Raw genomic sequence first — 18,666 nt, 5'->3', positions numbered from 1 at the left:
CCATAAGACATAGGAGCACAATTAGGCTATTGACACCTTCGAGTTTGCTCTGCCATTTCAACATGGCTGATCCTGGAGCAGACTCAATCGGCTGAATAACCCAATTCTGCTCCTATGTCTTATGGTCTCATGATCTCATGTTTTATTGTTTTACAACACTGAATCACGGTGGATGTAATTTGGCTTTTTTTGACACTGATCAACAGAAAAAGATTCTTTCGTGTCAAAGTGGAAACAGATCTCTACAAAGTGATCTAAATTAATTGCAAATATAAAACACAAAGTGAAACACATAACTGTCACCCCCCTTTAACATGACACACCAAATCATCACTGGTGCAGCCAGTTGGTCTTAGAGGTCAAATAATTAGTTAAGGAAAGATCACCTGTGTACAGTCAAGATGTTTCAATTGATTGTAGTAAAAATATACCTGTATCTGGAAAGACCAGCTGCTGGTGAGTCAGTATCCTGGCAAAAACTACACCATGAAGACAAAAAGAACTCTCCAAGTAACTCCACAAAAAGGTTATTGAATAGCACAAGTCTGGAGATGGTTACAAGAAAATTTCCAAGTCACTGACTATCCCTTGGAGTACAGTTCAGTTGATCATTAAGAAATGGAAAGAATATTGCACAGCTGTAAATCTGCCTAGAGCAGGCCGTCCTCAAAAACTGAGTGACCGTACAAGAAGGAGACTAATGAGGGAAACGACCAAGAAACCTATGACAACTCTGGAGGAGCTACAAGCTTCAGTGGCTGAGATGGGAGATACTGTGCATGCAACAACTGTTGCCCGGGGCCTTCACCAGTCACAGCTTTATGGAAAAGCGGCAAAGAAAGAAAGCCACAGTTGAAATAAAGTCACATGTAATCTTGGCTGGGGTTTGCCAGAAGGCACATGGGAGGCTCTGAAGTCAGCTGAAGAAGGTTTTATGGTCTGATGAAACCTAAATTGAGCTTTATGGACATCAGACTAAACACAGTTTAGTGTAAGCCAAACAGCATACAACATCAAAAACACACCATCCCTACCATGAAGCATGGTGGTGGCTGCATCATGCTGTGGGGATGCTTCACTGCAGCAGGTCCTGGAAGACTTGTGAAGGTAGAGGGTAAAATGAATGCAGCAAAACACAGGGAAATGCTGGAAGAAAACCTGATGCAGTCTGCAAGTCAACTGCAACTTGGAAGAAGATTTATTTTCTAGCAAGACGATGACCCCAAGCATAAAGCCAAAGCTACAGAGGAATGGTTTAAAAACAACAAAGTTAATATCCTGGAATGGCCAAGTCAGAGTCCAGGCCTCAATCCAATTGAGAATTTGTGTCTGGACTTGAAAAGATCTGTTTATTCATAATCCCCATGTGATCTGACAGAGTTTGAGCAGTTTTATAAAGAATGGGGAAAAATTGCAGTACCCAGATGTGCAAAACTGATAGATATCTATCCACACAGACTCAAAGCTGTAACTGCTGCCAAAGGTACATATTCTAAATACTGACGAAGGGGTGAATACTTAACAATAAAACTTGAAAACTTCCAGGGGGGTGGGTGAACACTTTTTATAGGAACTATATATATAGTTAGGGTGTCTAAGAATTTTGCACAGTACTGTAGTAACTTTATGTATTGCACAGTACTGATAAGACAAAAAAAGAAATTCCATGACATATGCGAGTGATGATTAACCTGATTCTCATATGGGTGTCTATTGTGGACTGAGAGTAGGAAGGGGACAGGGAGAGGGCAATCATGGTTGGGAAGAGGAGAAAGAAGAGGAGAGGGAGTGGGAATCAACAGAGAGGCATTCTGTAATAATTAATAAACCAGATGTTTGGAAACAAATGACCTTGCCTGGTGTCTCAGGGCTGGGAGTGTGTGTCTACACCCGTGCCACCGGCTCTCCTCTGCACCTTGTCCCACACCCTTCCCTCTGCACTCCACCCTCACCATTCCCAACATCTTATGCTCCTGCCAGATTTACAAACTCGCTGTCCGCTTCACGTTGACAAATGTAGTAAATATAGTACTGTGCAAAAGCCTTAGGCACATATATAGCTAGGGCACCTAAGACTTTTACGCAGTACTGTATCTTTCCCTCCTCCCCTCATTCTGCTTTCCACAGGGATTGCTCCCTACGTGACTCCCTTGTCCATTCGTCCCCCCCATCTCTTCCCACTGATCTCCCTCCTGGCACTTATCCTTGTAAGCGGAACAAGTGCTAGACATGCCCTTACACTTCCTCCCTCACCACCATTCAGGGCCCCAGACAGTCCTTCCAGGTGAGGCAACACTTCCCCTGTGAGTCGGCTGGGGTAATATACTGCGTCCGGTGCTCCCGATGTGGCCTTCTATATATTGGCGAGACCCAACGCAGACTGGGAGACCGTTTTGCTGAACACCCACGCTCTGTCCGCCAGAGAAAGCAGGATCTCCCAGTGGCCACACATTTTAATTCTGCATCCCATTCCCATTCTGACATGTCTATCCATGGCCTCCTCTACTGTAAAGATGAAGCCACACTCAGGTTGGAGGAACAACACCTTATATTCCGTCTGGGTAGCCTCCAACCTGATGGCATGAACATTGACTTCTCTAACTTCCGTTAATGCCCTCCTCCCTTTCGTACCCCATCTCTTATCAATCTATCTATTTATTTACCCTTTTTTGGTCTCGGCCCAAAACATCGACGGTACCTCTTCCTATAGATGCTGCCTGGCCTGCTGTGTTCCACCAGCATTTTGTGTGTGTTGCTTGAATTTCCAGCATCTGCAGATTTCCTTGTGCTTACTATATCTACTTATCATTTTCTTTAACTTTGTCACAACGTTTTGTGTAATTTTATTAAGATGAGATTAATGGATAAATGTGGGTTTTTGTGAACTTGTCACATTTAAACTTAATAATTGATTTTTAACAAAATAAACTTTTTTCATAATAAAATATTACGATATTTACAATACACACAAATAACTCATCTCCTTCTACCTTAGGCCATGAACCTATCAATCTTCCCGATGAGTTATTAACTGATGAGTTATTAACCTCAAACTTCCTGCATAATCACTCAAAGAGTTGAATTGCATGTGTATGTAACAGGAGCTGTATAACTCATCTCCTTCTACCTTAGGCCACGAACTTATCGATCACCCCTGCTGTGGACACTTTCTGGAAGTCCAAGATTCGTATGCTCCACGACCGCTGGACTAAGTCTGTAAATGTAGGAGGGGCAACACACATCAAAGTTGCTGGTGAACACAGCAGGCCAGGCAGCATCTGTAGGAAGAGGTGCAGTTGACGTTTCAGGCCGAGACCCTTCGTCAGGACTAACTGAAAGAAGAGTGAGTAAGGGACTTGAAAGTTGGAGAGGGAGGGGGAGATCCAAAATGATAGGAGAAGACAGGAGGGGGAGGGATAGAGCCAAGAGCTGGACAGGTGATTAGCAAAAGGGGATACGAGAGGATCATGGGACAGGAGGTCCAGGAAGAAAGACAAGGGGTGGGGGGGGACCCAGAGGATGGGCAAGAGGTATATTCAGAGGGACAGAGGGAGAAAAAGGAGAGTGAGAGAAAGAATGTGTGCATAAAAATAAGTAACAGATGGGGTACGAGGGGGAGGTGGGGTCTTAGTGGAAGTTAGAGAAGTCGATGTTCATGCCATCAGGTTGGAGGCTACCCAGACGGAATGTAAGGTGTTGTTCCTCCAACCTGAGTGTGGATTCATCTTTACAGTAGAGGAGGCCGTGGATAGACATGTCAGAATAGGAATGGGATGTGGAATTAAAATGTGTGACCATGGGAGATCCTGCTTTCTCTGGCGGACAGAGCGTAGATGCAGCAAAGCGGTACTGCACCTCTTCCTACAGATGCTGCCTGGCCTGCTGCGTTCACCAGCAGACCGCTTTGCTGAACATCTACGCTCTGTCGGCCAGAGAAAGCAGGATCTCCCAGTGGCCACACATTTTAATTCCACATCCCATTCCTATTCTGACATGTCTATCCACGGCCTCCTCTACTGTAAAGATGAATCCACACTCAGGTTGGAGGAACAACACCTTACATTCCGTCTGGGTAGCCTCCAACCTGATGGCATGAACATCGACTTCTCTAACTTCCGCTAAGGCCCCACCTCCCCCTCGTACCCCATCTGTTACTTATTTTTATGCACACATTCTTTCTCTCACTCTCCTTTTTCTCCCTCTGTCCCTCTGAATATACCTCTTGCCCATCCTCTGGGTCCCCCCCCCCGCCCCTTGTCTTTCTTCCCGGACCTCTTGTCCCATGATCCTCTCGTATCCCCTTTTGGCTATCACCTGTCCAGCTCTCGGCTCTATCCCTCCCCCTCCTGTCTTCTCCTATCATTTTGGATCTCCCCCTCCCCCTCCAACTTTCAAATCCCTTACTCACTCTTCCTTCAGTTAGTTCTGACGAAGGGTCTCGGCCTGAAACGTCGACTGCACCTCTTCCTACAGATGCTGCCTGGCCTGCTGTGTTCACCAGCAACTATGATGTGTGTTGCTTGCATTTCCAGCATCTGCAGAATTCCTGTTGTTTGCGTTAAAATGTAGGAGGGGACTATGTTGAAAAATAAATGCGCTAGGTTTTCTAAAATTGACTCCTTCTACCTTAGGACATGAATTTATCAATTACCCCTCGTATTTACAAGAATAAACCATTCAATGCCTTTTCACACTTTACGGTCATAATCAATGCTTTTCATTCTGTTCTGCTGCATTCCAATGCATCAGTAGGGCTGCCACAATAATCAAGTGGCCTCCTCCCCCAACCCGGCCCCTCCCCCTCCAGTAGGAGAAGATACCAGTCCACAAAGATCAATGTTCCTCAGATGTCATATCAGAACTCACTTATATCACAGCAGGGCTCACAAAGTTACAAAATCCCCTGAAGAATATAGAGAGCTAATTTGTGATTTCACTGCTAAACTATCGTCCCACTTCACTTAATCTCCCAGCACAGCCCATTCTAAGCACACCACTGCCCGCCAAAAGAAAGCACATGCCCATGTTGAAGTTTAAACACTTATAAACTTTAATGAGGCTTCTGACACAAATGTTATTCCTGGTGAGTTATCACCTTTTATGTGCTGCCTTATTAACAGCGAAAGGGTCGGTCACAGCGAGAACCTTGGTGGCAGGAAGTGAGTGAGTTGTGGTGACACTGCCCTACTGCAGTAGCAACCTGCTCATCAGCGAGACAAAAGCTCGCAAAGAGGTCTGCTCCTTTTGCAGACTATTCCTTGCTGAGCCCATACGAGAAACTATCTATTTGAACTTGTGCGAAACAATAAACAGTAGGTGACAGACACATAGCCAACACGCGTACTTCCATGGTAAGAATTTATCAATAATTAGCCATAAAAATTGCAAATGTTTGCTAGATGCCGTGTGTTTAGTTTGTTTATTGTCTTGCTGAAAAACACTAATCAACAGACTTAACAACATTCATTATCGCTGTAAGTGTGAGACACCAACAACCATACCTTACTGGTCCTGTCTGACACTTTGCAGCTGCTAAACTGTTCCACCCTCACTTTTTAAAAAAACAATTACTGTTAGTAACAGGATACAATGATAGAACATTACCTTGCAAACAGTTCAGTGTCAGCAGTTCAAACTATTCATCTGTGATTACCCTATGAACATTCCAAAGTGTTCCGAAGTACAATTCTAACAGTATTTACTCAATCACTTTGAATCATTGTTTAGTCACTGACAGGACAAATTCAATGGGAAATATCACACAGATACTTGTCTTGATTGAGTAATTTAGTCCAGTTTTTTTGAGAGTCTGTCCATTAAAACACAGTATTAGACCCAAGAGGTACTGCAGATGCTGGAAATCTAGAGCAACACACACAAAGTGCTGGAGGAGCTCAGCAGGCCAGGCAGCATCAATGGATGGATGAATGAACAGGCAACGTTTTGGGCCTAGACCTTTCATCAGGACTTGTTATTAGAATTGTGTAATTTTTGCCACTATAAGAGGCACAAAATATCAGCAGAAATAATGAAGAACCCAAATATTTCCATTTGATATTTCAAATTGCAGTCCTATGCTATGCTGTGCTATTTCTGTATCGAAAGACAACTGGACTGAAATCATTTTTCCGGAGAAAAAAGTAACATAATTTATTTTTTTAAATTTATTACAATCTCTAGTTCATTGTGGTGGTCAGACCGCACCTGGAGTATTGTGAGCAGTTTTGGGCACCTAGTCTAAAAAGAGACGTGCTGGCATTGGAGAGGGTCCAGAGGAGGTTCACGAGAATGACTGAAGGAATGAAAGGGTTTACATATGAGGAGCGTTTGATAATTCTGGGCCTGTACTCACTGGAGTTTAGAAGAATGAGGAGGGGGTGGTTTCATTGAAACCTATTGAATATTTAAAGACCTCGATAGGGTGGATGTGGAGAAGATGTGTTCCCTGTAGCTGGGGAGTCTGAGACCAGGTGGCACCACTCAGAATAGAAGGACATCCCTTCAGAACAGACATGAGGAGGAATTTCTCCAGACAGAGGAAGGTGAATCTGTGGAATTCATTGCCACAGATTGTTGTGGAGGCCAAGTCATTGGGTATATTTAAAGTGCAGTTGATAGGTTCTTGATTCGTAAGAGTGTCAAAGGTTACAGGGAGAGGTAAGAGAATGGGGTTCAGAGGGACAATAAATCAGCCATAACGGAATGGTAGAGCAGATTTGATGGGCCAAGTGGTCTAATTCTGCTCCTATGACTTATGGTCTTATAAGTCAGGTATTGATTAAATTAAGAATTTATGTTCTTTGGCTTTTCTCTGAAGATGAAGGCTTGTGGCAACTTATAGTTTGTGGACAGTGAAAGCCATTGAGTAACGCAGCCAGGAGGACAGTTACTTTTTGTGATTAAGGTTACCTACAGTAAATGCAGTCAGGTTAATTAGTACCAGGGTTTTATGAATCAAGTATGCTTCTGATTAAAAGTAATATTTAAATAAATGTGAACATCTCCAGTACAAATCCAATGGCATGAATGTCAAATTCCCAAGAATGGAAACTGCTCGATTGAAATTCAACCGATTAGCTCAAAAATACTGAAAACAGGCCAATCTTAAATCCAGTCATTGTCCTGGCACTGAGTATCACTCCTTAAATAATAATTCTACTTTAGTTTGTCCCATTTTCAAAGCACAAAAGCAAACCATTAAGATTTTCCTCAATTAACACAAGATCCCCACACTTACTCTTAAATCTTGTCAGTGTAAATTTCTTTGCTACAAATCAGATTTATAATAAATTCAGAAACATTTTGCTATTGTTTTAACATGGAAATTAAGGACTAGAACTGCCACAAACTATTGATCTTCTAAACTGTTCTTCCATTAAAATACCTAATGATATTTTATCAGCTTCAGTTTGAAGTACTAAAGTGAACTGGCAGAGACATAATACAGCGACTCCCTGAAGGTGTGCCCGATCTGTGAAAGCAAACAGTCTCTGGAAACCAAAGTGTATAGAAATGTGAAGAATAAATATCCTTACCTGTTTATGTAAATTGTGTCCTTAAGTTAAAAAAGCTTCAAATGAAGTATTCAGGCAGGGGAAATATAAACTATTTTTAGAGCAGTTCCACAGTAATCCTTGGCAAATAGACAGCGGAGTTGTTCTAATTCACTGTCTCCAGTATGTACACTCCTGAATATACTAACCTGTTTCAACTTGAGTGTGAGGGAGGAGCAAAATACAAAACCTTATCAGCACTAAATCATCCAACTAAAACTGCAGGATTGAGCAAACACCAATGATGGAATCAGCCAGAAATATTGAAGGACTCCTTCCATCCCTTTTCCACTGACTATACCTTTTTGTTGAACAGCACAGTTCCAACAAGCTCTTTATTATGTTATCCGTTTGCATTTCACAAATGTAGCTATAAGGTGGAAAGAAATCCAACCAATAGGTTCAGCACCATGTGGTGTGTCATACATTCCAAACTCTAAATCTCTCCCACACAACCCAGCACAAAGCAAACTTGCGCAATTTCATTATATGATTGCAGCTGGCAAACCAGGACACTCAAGTTATACTTTTCTTAATTTTTCCCCACTACATTCTACAATAGATACACAGCATATTTACTGAACTTTTTGTTTAGCTTCAGGTGTGTTTCTACACAGATGGTAGCCAGTCTCAAAATGAGCAGTATGTTGCCACACCCAAAGCCAGAAAGATAATGGGAAAAAAGACACTGAGAGAAGGACCCAGTCCATGAGTCACTGAAGATCCATGAGCAATGCTGTGACGCTATTGAGACAGCAAATAGTATGTAATGCCAGTATAGTTAAGTATTAAATCATACTCGTAACTTATGGAAAATAAAACTAACTTACATGAGACTAACGAATATCCTGCCACCACTGAGATCCCATCACTAGGACAACAAGCTGTTCACTGTTGACCATACTGGTTCTGTGCACCTGTGCTGTGTACTTCACACATATTTTGAACTATGCTTTATTATCTTATTTGTGGTGATAATTAGTTTTATGTGCCATGTGTGATAAATGCATTGTGGGTGCACGGTGGGATGGAAGAAAGTTATTTCACTTGGTTGCATATATGTACAATCAGGTGACAATAAACTCAATCTTGAACTTGAAAGGTACAGGAGTAAGCCATTCAGCCCCTCCATAGCATTCCACCATTCAATAAGATCATGGCTGGCTTTCAACCACAAGTCCATTGTTTTCTGCTGGCCCTCTTTATCTAGTGCTCCATCAATATCCGTCTTGAATATACTTATTCATTGTGACCTTTAGCCCACTAGCTTCAGACAATTCCAAAACTTCATAACCTATGAAGTAAAGCAACTTCCTTTTATAGAGTCATGGAAAGTTTATGATCCATTCCCGTGCTGTTCAAATTGATGCTTCCAAGTTCAGCTCCACACCTCAGCCCTACAACTGTAGCTCTCAGTTCATAACTCTTCAAGTACATGTCCAAGCAGCTAACTAGAATGAAGGTTTCTGTTTCCAACTCCCTTTCAATCTGTAAATTTTTCTTCTTCACCCTTATTTTCCTTCTACGAATTAGTTTAAATTATGATCTCTATCTTTTGACCCATATATTTTGGAAAGTAGATTGAATCTTCAAAACGTTATATTCCTTCACTAAATCGCCCCACAGGCTCCTCTGCTCAGAGGAAAATAACAGAGCCTTTCTTTGAAATGTTCTCGTCCTGGCAACATCATCAAAAATCTCCTCTGAATTCTCTCCAGTTTGATTACTCCCATTGTCTAACATGGGAATAACATTGTCTCCCATTGTCTACAACCATATTTAAATTTGCTAATGACTCTGCAGTCTTTGGTCAAATCATTGGTTGCTTGTCTGTCCTGGTGGGTACAGTCTTTCATTATTTCTATTATGATTGTTGGATTTACTGAGTATGCCTGCAAGAAAATCAGTCTCAGGGTTGTAAATGGTGACATACATGTACATTGATTATAAAGTTATTTTGAACTTTGAACTTTGAACCACAATGCTCATAAACTGATCTCACAGGCTGTCCCTGGGTTCTGAATGCCTGACTTACGGGCATCCTCAAATACAAACAAGCTCTCATATTATTAATAAATTCAGAAGCATGGCTACCATATTGAGTGATTTTTCTGTATTTTCTGATTTATGGACAAAATCAATAACTGTAAAAAATGAACCAGTTCATTACTGAGGGATGGCCTGCATTCAGTTCTCGCATAAGCTCCCTACTCTTATATAGTGAGCCTTGGTAAAAGAAATCAAGAATTGCATATGCTTTTTTAACCACCTTATTTACCTTTCTTGTGACCTATTACAATATATAGACATGCACATCAAGGTCTCTTTGTTCTTCCACACACTCAATATACTTCTGTTATTATTATATATTCCATTATCTGGTGCATCTTCTCACATATATTGCTTCTCTCTGCTCTGGATTAAACTTTAATTATCACTTCTAAATTAACTGATCAGATTTTCCATTCTGTACTTTAAATTTATCTTCCTCTCGGTAAATCACATTGATTTCTTCAGTTATTAATAGCTTTCATTATCATGACTCAATACAACTGATAAGACGTCATTGCCAAAGGAAAAACAAGACTTGGGGAGCAGGTGGTATTCATGCTAATACTGCAAATCTTGTCTCTGCAAAATCCTCCAATGCACTCAGAGTAGGTTGATGAATGTCAGTCTCTTCTCCAATGTTGACATCCCCAGCTTTGAAGCAACAGTTACACCCAGTTGGCCATAATGAGTACACCGTGTCACTCACACTGACTCAGGGGAATCTCTGACCCATCACCACTCAAAATAGAGGTGTACTCAGGAGAACAATGACAGGCTCAAGACCATGTTATAGGAGCACAGAGAAGCCCAGGGTGAGAGGCAGAGGAAACACACCAGATCTTAAATAACCCACCAATTTGTCTTGTCAAGCATATTTCCTATCTCTCTGTCTGCAAGTCCCAAATTGGCCTCAGCACCATCTCATGACCCACAGAACTGGAGTTGAAGAACGACTGCCAAAGACATTTGAGTGTAAATCATTAACATACATTTCAAAATGAAAGGGCCCGAATATTGAGTACTCAGCTGCTAAGCTTCCATTTAAAGACTTTGACCTTTAAGTACATTGAGTAGATTTAACTCTCATTTATGCTCGACAGTGCTAAAATTAACTATAATCTTATTCAAAATTTTTTGCAATTCCTTTCTTATTCTGGGATAGTAAACATTAGTTCTAAACTCTTAATTGGAAAGTTATGTTTTTGTCATTTATCCTGTCACTCTCCTCATAAATTTAAGGTATCAACTGTGCATTATTTATAAAATGTCCGTTATATGATAGAAACATAGAAAACCTACAGCAAAATACAGGCCCTTTGGCCCACAAAGTTGTGCTGAACATGACCCTACCTTAGAAATTACTAGGGTTACCCATAGACTTCTATTTTTCTAAGCTTCATGTACCTATCCAAAAGTCTCTTAAAAGACCCTGTTGTTTCCGACTCCACCACTGCTGCCGGCAGCCCATTTCACGCACTCAACACTCTCTGCGTAAAAAACTTACCCCTGACATCTCCTCTGTACCTACTCACAAGCACCTTAAACCTGTGCCCTCTTGTGGCAGCCATTACAGCCCTGGGAAAAAGCCTCTGACAATCCACATGATCAATACCTCTCATCATCTTATACACCTCTATCAGGTCACCTCTCATCCTCCGTTGCTCCAAGGAGAAAAGGCTGAGTTCACTCAATCTGTTTTCACAAGGCATGCTCCCCAATCCAGGATCTCCTCTGCACCCATACTATGGTTTCCACATCCTTCCTGTGGTGAGGCGACCAGAACTGAGCACAGTACTCCAAGTGGGGTCTGACCAGGGTCCTATATTAGATTAGATCATGAGGACACTCAGTCCTCATTTATTGTCATTTAGAAATGCATGCATTAAGAAATGATACAATGTTCCTCCAGAGTGATATCACAAAAAATACAAGACAAACCAAAGACTAACACTGACAAGACCACATAATTATAACATATAGTTACAGCAGTGCAAAGCAATACTATAATTTGATAAAGAGCAGACCATGGGAACAGTAAAAAAAAGTCTCAAAGTTACGATCGACTCCCAGTAGTCCCTGATAGCAGGTGGGAAGGGAGAAGGGAGAAACTCTCTCTGCCATAAACCTCCAGGCACTGACAACTGTCAATGCATTGGTAGCACCCGACCACAGTTGACTCTGAGTCCATCCGAAAACTCTGAGCCTCCGACCAGCCCTTCGACACTGAGTACCATCTCTGCCGAGTGCTTTGATCCCATCCTGGCCGCCGAGCACAAGCAAAGCTGAGGACTCGTGACCTTCCCCTCCAGAGATTCTAGATCACACAGTAACAGCTGCAGCGAAAAAGACATTTCAGAAGTTTCTCCAGATGATCCTTCGTTCTCTCACATCTGTCTCCATCAAATCAGGATTGTGCACGGCACCCTACTTGACAGATTACAGATATCATTCACCGGAGTGGCCGTGCAAGCTGCGTTGTGCTGCCATCTTCTCCTCCTCCTCCTATTTATATTTGGCTACAACATTACCTCTTGGCTCTTAAATTCAATTCCACAATTGATGAAAGCCAATACACCATATTCCTTCTTAACCACAGAGTCAACCTACGCAGCTGCTTTGAGCGTCATATGGACTCGGACCCCAAGATCCCTCTGATCCTCCACACTGCCAAGAGTCTTACCATTAATGCTGTATTCTGCCATCATATTTGACCAACCAAAATGAACCACCTCACACTTACCTGGTTGAACTCCATCTACCACTTCTCAGCCTAGTTTTGTATCCTATCAAAGTCCCGCTGTAACCTCTGACAGCCCTCCACACTATCCACAACACCCCCAACCTTTGTGTCATCAGCTAACTTACTAACCCATCCGTCCACTTCCTCATCCAGATCATTTATAAAAATCATGAAGAGTAAGGGTCCCAGAACAGATCCCTGAGGCACTCCACTGGTCACTGACCTCCATGCAGAATATGGCCCGTCTACACCACTCTTTGCCTTCTGTGGGCAAGCCAGTTCTGGATCCACAAAGCAATATCCCCTTGGATCCCATATCTCCTTACTTTCTCAATAAGCCTTGCATGGGGTACCTTATGAAATGCCTTTTTGAAATCCATATACACTACATCTACTGCTCTTCCTTCATCAATGTGCTTAGTCACATCCTCAAATATTCAATCAGGCTCGTAAGGCACAACCTGCCCTTGACAAAGCCATGCTGACTATTCCTAGTCATATTATACCTCTCCAAATGTTCATTAATCCTGCCTCTCAGGATCTTCTCCATCAACTTACCAACCACTGAAGTAAGACTCACTGGTCTATAATTTCCTGGGCTATCTCTACTCCCTTTCTTGAATAAGGGAACAACATCCACAATCCTCCAATCCTCCGGAACCTCTCCCGTCCCCATTGATAATGCAAGGATCATCGCCAGAGGCTCAGCAATCTCCTCCCTCACCTCCCACAGTAGCCTGGGGTACATCTCATCCGGTCCCAGTGACTTATCCAACTTGATGCTTTCCAAAAGCTCCAGCACATCCTCTTTCTTAATATCTACATGCTCAAGCTTTTCAGTCCGCTGCAAGTCATCACTAAAATTACCAAGATCTTTTTCCATAGTGAATACCGAAGTCAAGTATTCATCAAGTACCTCTGCTATTTCCTCCGGTTCCATACATACTTTCCCACTGTCACACTTGATAGGTCCTATTCTTTCACATCTTATCCTCTTGCTCTTCACATACTTGTAGAATGCCTTGGAGTTTTCCTTAATCCTGTCACCAAGGCCTTCTCATGGCCCCTTCTGGTTCTCCTAATTTCCTTCTTAAGCTCCTTCTTGTTAGCCTTATAATCTTCTAGATCTCTAACATTACCTAGCTCTCTGAACCTTTCGTAAGCCTCCCTTTTCTTCTTGACTAGATTTACTACAGCCTTTGTACACCATGGTTCCTCTACTCTACCATAACTTCCCTGTCTCATTGGAACATACTTATGCAGAACTCCACTCAAATATCCCCTGAACATTTGCCACATTTCTTCCGTACCTTTCCCTGAGAACACCTGTTCCCAATTTAAGCTTCCAAGTTCTTGCCTGATAGCCTCATAATTCCTCTTACTCCAATTAAACGCTTTTCTAACTTGTCTGTTCCTACCTCTCTCCAATGCCATTGTAAAGGAGATAGAATTATGATCACTATCTCCAAAATGCTCTCCTACTGAGAGATCTGACACCTGACTAGGTTCATTTCCCAATACCAGATCAAGTACAGTCCCTCCTCTTGTAGGCTTATCTACATATTGTGTCAAGAAACCTTCCTGAACACACCTAACAAACTCCACCCCATCTAAACCCCTCACTCTAGGGAGATGCCAATTGATATTTGGGAAACTAAAATCTCCCACCATGACAACTCTGTTATTATTACACCTTTCCAGGATCTGTTTCCCTATCTGCTCTTTGATATCCCTGTTCCTATTGGGCGGCCTATAAAAAACACCCGTTAGAGTTATTGACCCCTTTCTGTCCCTAACCTCCACCCACAGAGACAATCCCTCCATGACGTCCACCTTTTCTGCAGCTGTGACACTATCTCTGATCAATAGTGCCATGCCCCCACCTCTTCTGCCTCCCTCCCTGTCCTTTCTGAAACATCTAAAACCCGGCAATTGAAGTAACCATTCCTGTCCTTGAGACATCCAAGTCTCTGTAATGGCTACCACATCATATCTCCAAGTACTGATCCATGCTCTAAGCTCATCCGCTTTGTTCACAATACTCCTTGTGTTAAAATAGACACACCTGAAACCGTTAGTCTGAGCACGTCCCTTCTCCATCACCTGCCTATCCTCCCTCACACACTGCCTCCAAGCTTTCTCTATTTGTAAGCCAACCGCCTCTTCCCCAATCTCTTCAGTTCAGTTCCCACCCCCCAACAATTCTAGTTTAAACTCTCCTCAGTAGCCTTTGCAAACCTCCCCGCCAGGGGATTCAAGTGCAACCCGTCTTTTTTGTACATTGATTTTGAAACATTCTTGTACCAGAGAATATGTGTTTTATTTATGTATTTATCTCTGTATTTGCAAGAAGCAACGCAAAAGATCCTGACAGACATTCCAAATCAGTTGAATTCTTTTCTGTGAGCTTGAAGCTTGGTAAACTTGAGAACAAAGCTCCCAGCTAATTTTCCCGTATGTCATGGCCAAAATGTCTTTTTTTGAGACGTTAAGGTCTTTGCTCAGGTGGGTGCAAAACATCTATGTCATATATTACTTCAAAGAAGATGGGATCTTATCCTCATTTTCCTGGGAAATTTGTATCTGTCTCTCAGCATTATTTAACAGATTACCTGGTCATTACTACATTGATACTTGGGACATACTGTGAGGTGAAAACTTGCTTCTGAAAATACTTTTGGCTCTGAAGTATTTTGGGATATCCTAAATGGTTTATTAAGGAAATCATGCAATCAAGCAAGATTCCATACCATCACAACAGTAAATCGGTCCTGGTTTAATGAAGAGAGAAGAAGGGCATGGCAGGAACTGCACTTGTGTGTTTAGAATTGAGGTGCCAATCCGGTGAAGCTGCAGTATACAACGATTTGAGTGCTAAACAATAAAAAATAGCATGCAATATGCAGGGCTGAAAAATCCCAGCACCAACAGATCAGATTAAAGTTCTGCAGTCCTGCCATATTCAGTGGGAAGTTTATTGGTGACGTGGTGTAGAAGTATGAGAATGATAGATATATTGTAAATATCTTTTCTCAGTACTGCCATGAAGGAGGAGGTACAGCAAATTGAACAGTTCAGGAATGGTTTCTTTCCATTTATGAACAGGCCATGAGCTCAGGAACCTTAAAGGCATCCATTAGTCTTGCGAGACCATGGATCTGCGCCTGGAAAGTCTTCACTCTCCAGGGCGCAGGCCTGGGCAAGTTTGTATGGAAGACCAGCAGTTGCCCATGCTGCAAGTCTCCCCTCTCCACGACACCAATGTTGTCCAAGGGAAGGGCATTAGGGCCCATACAGCTTGGCACCAGTGTCGTCGCAGAGCAATGTGTGATTAAGTGCCTTGCTCAAGGACACAGCACATGTTGCCTCGGCTGGGGCTTGAACTCATGACCTTCAGGTCGCTAGTCCAATGCCTTAACCACTTGGCCACATGTCCATTACTTCATTATTCTTCTTTTGCAATATTTATTTATTTATTTTTGCAACCTGGAGCAAATTGTTATGCCTGCATTTTACTGCTGCCATAATCCACCAGATTTCACAACTGACAGGATGTCAGTGACAATAAACCTGATCCTGGACAACAAAGCAGCCTTGCTTGAGACAGGTCTTCACTGGGGATCGACTTGCGAGCAGCACAGCTTGCATGCCGCAGCAAAGCAAACATAAAATGGAGATAAATTTCCTGTATTCCTCTGGAAGTTGTGTGGTGAAGTTCATGACCACTGTGTTTTGCCATTAGGAGGGGCCAGCTAAGGAGGACCCTAACCCATGCATTTGCCTCTGCAGCCCCTCCCCAATTTCCAGGATGTTGATGGCGAGGTTATAGCAATGGCACTTCTTGTCTTAGTGGCTTCATGCTACTTGTACGAATGTTTGAATATTATTTACGTCTTCCAAATCATTGAGTTAAAGCTGAAAGAAAATTATAATTGGGAGTTTAATATCCAAGGATACACATTGTATCCAAATGGCAGGTAGGTAGGCAAAGACAAATGGTGTAGCTCTGTTGGTTAAAAAAATAGATCAAATCCATAGAAAGAGGTGACATAGAATCAGAAGATGCAAAATCGTTGTGGTTAGAGTTAAGGAATTGCAAGACTAAAAGGACCCTGAAGGGAGTTATGTACAGGCCTCCAAACAGCATGCAGGACATGGGCTACAAATTACAATGAGAGATAGAAAATGCTTGTCAAAAAGGGCAATGTTTCGATATTCCTGGGGGATTTCAATATGCAGCTAGATTGGGAAAATCAGGTTGGTGCTGATTTTGGATTCCAAGAGAGAGAATTTGTAGAATGCAAATGCTTTTTTAGAGCAGCTTGTGATTGAGCCCACTAGGGGATCAGCTATTCTGGATTGGTTGAAGCATAATGAGCCAGATTTAAGTAGGGAGCTTAAGGTAAAGGAATTCTTAGGAGGCAGTGATCATATGATGATAGAATTCACCCTGAAGTTTGACAGGGAGAAGCTAAAATCAAATGTATCAGTATTACAGTGGAGTAAAAGGAATTACAGGGGCACATGACAGGATCTGGCCAAAGTTAATTGGAAGGGGACACAAGCAGGGATGACAGCAGAACAGCAATGGCTGGAGTTTCTGGGAGAAATTTGAAAGGTGCATCCCAAAGAAGTAGTAGTATTCTAAAGGAAGGCTGTCACAACAGGGCTGACATGAAAAGTCAAAGCCAACAGAAAAGCAAAAGAGAGGGCTTATAATAGAGCAAAAAAAAAGCAGGAAGTTGGACGATTGGGAAGATTTAAAAAACAACAGAAGACATGTAAAAAAGCCATAAGGAGGGAAGATGAAATATGAAGGTAAGCTAGCCAATAATATTAAAGTGGATACCAACAGTTTTTTTAGATAAGTAAAGATTAAAAGAGAGGCAAGAGTAGATATCAGGCTACTGGAAGATGACACTGGAGTGATAGTAATGGAGTACAAGGAAATGGTGGATGAACTGAATAAATATTTTGCATCAGTCTGCTCTGTGGACGACACTAGCAATATGCTGGATGTTCGAGAGTGTCAGAGGGCAGAAGTGAGTGCAGTTGCTATGAATAGGGAGTATGTGCTTGGGATGTTAAAACGTCGGAAGATAGACAAGTCACCTGGACCAAATGGTATACACCCCAGAGTTGTGAAAGAGGTAGCTGAAGAGATTTTGGAGACATTAGTAATGATCTTTCAAGAATCAATAGATTCAGACATGGTTCCAGAGTACTGGAAAATTGCAAGTATCACTCCATTCTTTAAGAAAAGGAGGCAGAAGAAAGGAAATTATAGGCCATTTAGCCTGCCCTCAGTGGTTGGGAAGATGTTGGAGTCAATTGTAAAAGACGAGGTTTCAGGGTACTAGGAGGCACATAATAAAATAGGCCAAAGTCAGCATGGTTTCTTTAACAGAAAATCTTGCCTGACAAATCTGTTGGAATTCTTTGAGGAAACCACAGGCAGGATAGACAAAGAGAATCGCTGGATGTTTTGTACTTGCATTTTCAGCGGCCCTTTGACAAGATGCCGCACAAGATAAAAGCCTATGGCATTACAGGAAAGATACTAGCATTGTTAGATCTTTGGCTGATTGGCAGGAGGCAAAGAGCGGAAATAAAGGAAGCCTTTTCTGATCGACTGCCAGTGACTAGTGGTTTTCCACAAGTGTCTGTGTTGGGACATATTCTTTTTACATTGTATGTATGGAATTGATGGTTTTGTGGCCAAGTTTGCGGATGATCCAAAGATAGGTAGAGGAGCATGTCGTGCTGAGGAAGCAAGGAGGTTGCAGAAGGACTTAGACAGATTAGGAGAATGGGCAAAAAGCTGGCAGATGGAAAACAGTGTCAGGAAATGTATGGTCATGTTCTTTAGTCGAAAGAATAAAAGCAAAGACTATTTTCTAAATGAAATTACAAATGGACTTGGGAGTCCTCATGCAGGATTCCCTAAATGTTAACTTGCAGGTTGAGTCAGTAGTGAGGAAGGCAAATGCAATGTTAGCATTTATTCTGAGAGGACTAGAATATAACAAAGAGTATATAGTACTGAGGCTTTAAAAGGTTCTGGTGAGGCCTCACTTGGAGTATTGTAAGCAGATTTGGGCCCCTTATCTAAGATGACATTGGAGAGGGTTCAAAGGAGGTTCACGAAAATTGATTCTGGGAATGAAAGGCTTATCATATGAGGAGCATTTCATGGCTCTGGGCCTGTATTCACTGGATTTAGAAGTGTGAGGGAAGATGTCATTGAAACCTATCGAATGTTGAAAGGCCGAGACAGAGTGGATTTAGAGAGGATGTTTCCTATCATGGGGGAGTCTAGGA

At 42.1% G+C, this 18,666-nt stretch overlaps 1 protein-coding gene across 3 annotated transcripts in view; it reads right to left on the bottom strand.

Annotated features, from left to right (window-relative positions):
- inavab (innate immunity activator b) overlaps positions 1 to 18,666 on the bottom strand; it is a 91,414-nt gene that overhangs the window by 65,011 nt on the left and 7,737 nt on the right. The window contains exon 1 of one of the 3 annotated variants that reach the window (XM_063065522.1): positions 7,536 to 7,771. The exons of the other annotated variants lie outside the window; for them this stretch is intronic. The gene's annotated coding sequence lies outside the window, so the exon portion shown is untranslated. Of the gene's footprint in view, positions 1 to 7,535; positions 7,772 to 18,666 lie in introns of those variants that run through there. 3 annotated transcript variants of the gene reach the window in all.

This window comes from Mobula hypostoma, chromosome 13 (genome assembly GCF_963921235.1).
Source record: "Mobula hypostoma chromosome 13, sMobHyp1.1, whole genome shotgun sequence".
NCBI classification, from domain to species: Eukaryota; Metazoa; Chordata; class Chondrichthyes; order Myliobatiformes; family Myliobatidae; genus Mobula; species Mobula hypostoma.
The sequence above is the reverse complement of the archived record's forward strand: the minus strand, read 5'-3'. Positions and strand labels throughout refer to the sequence as shown.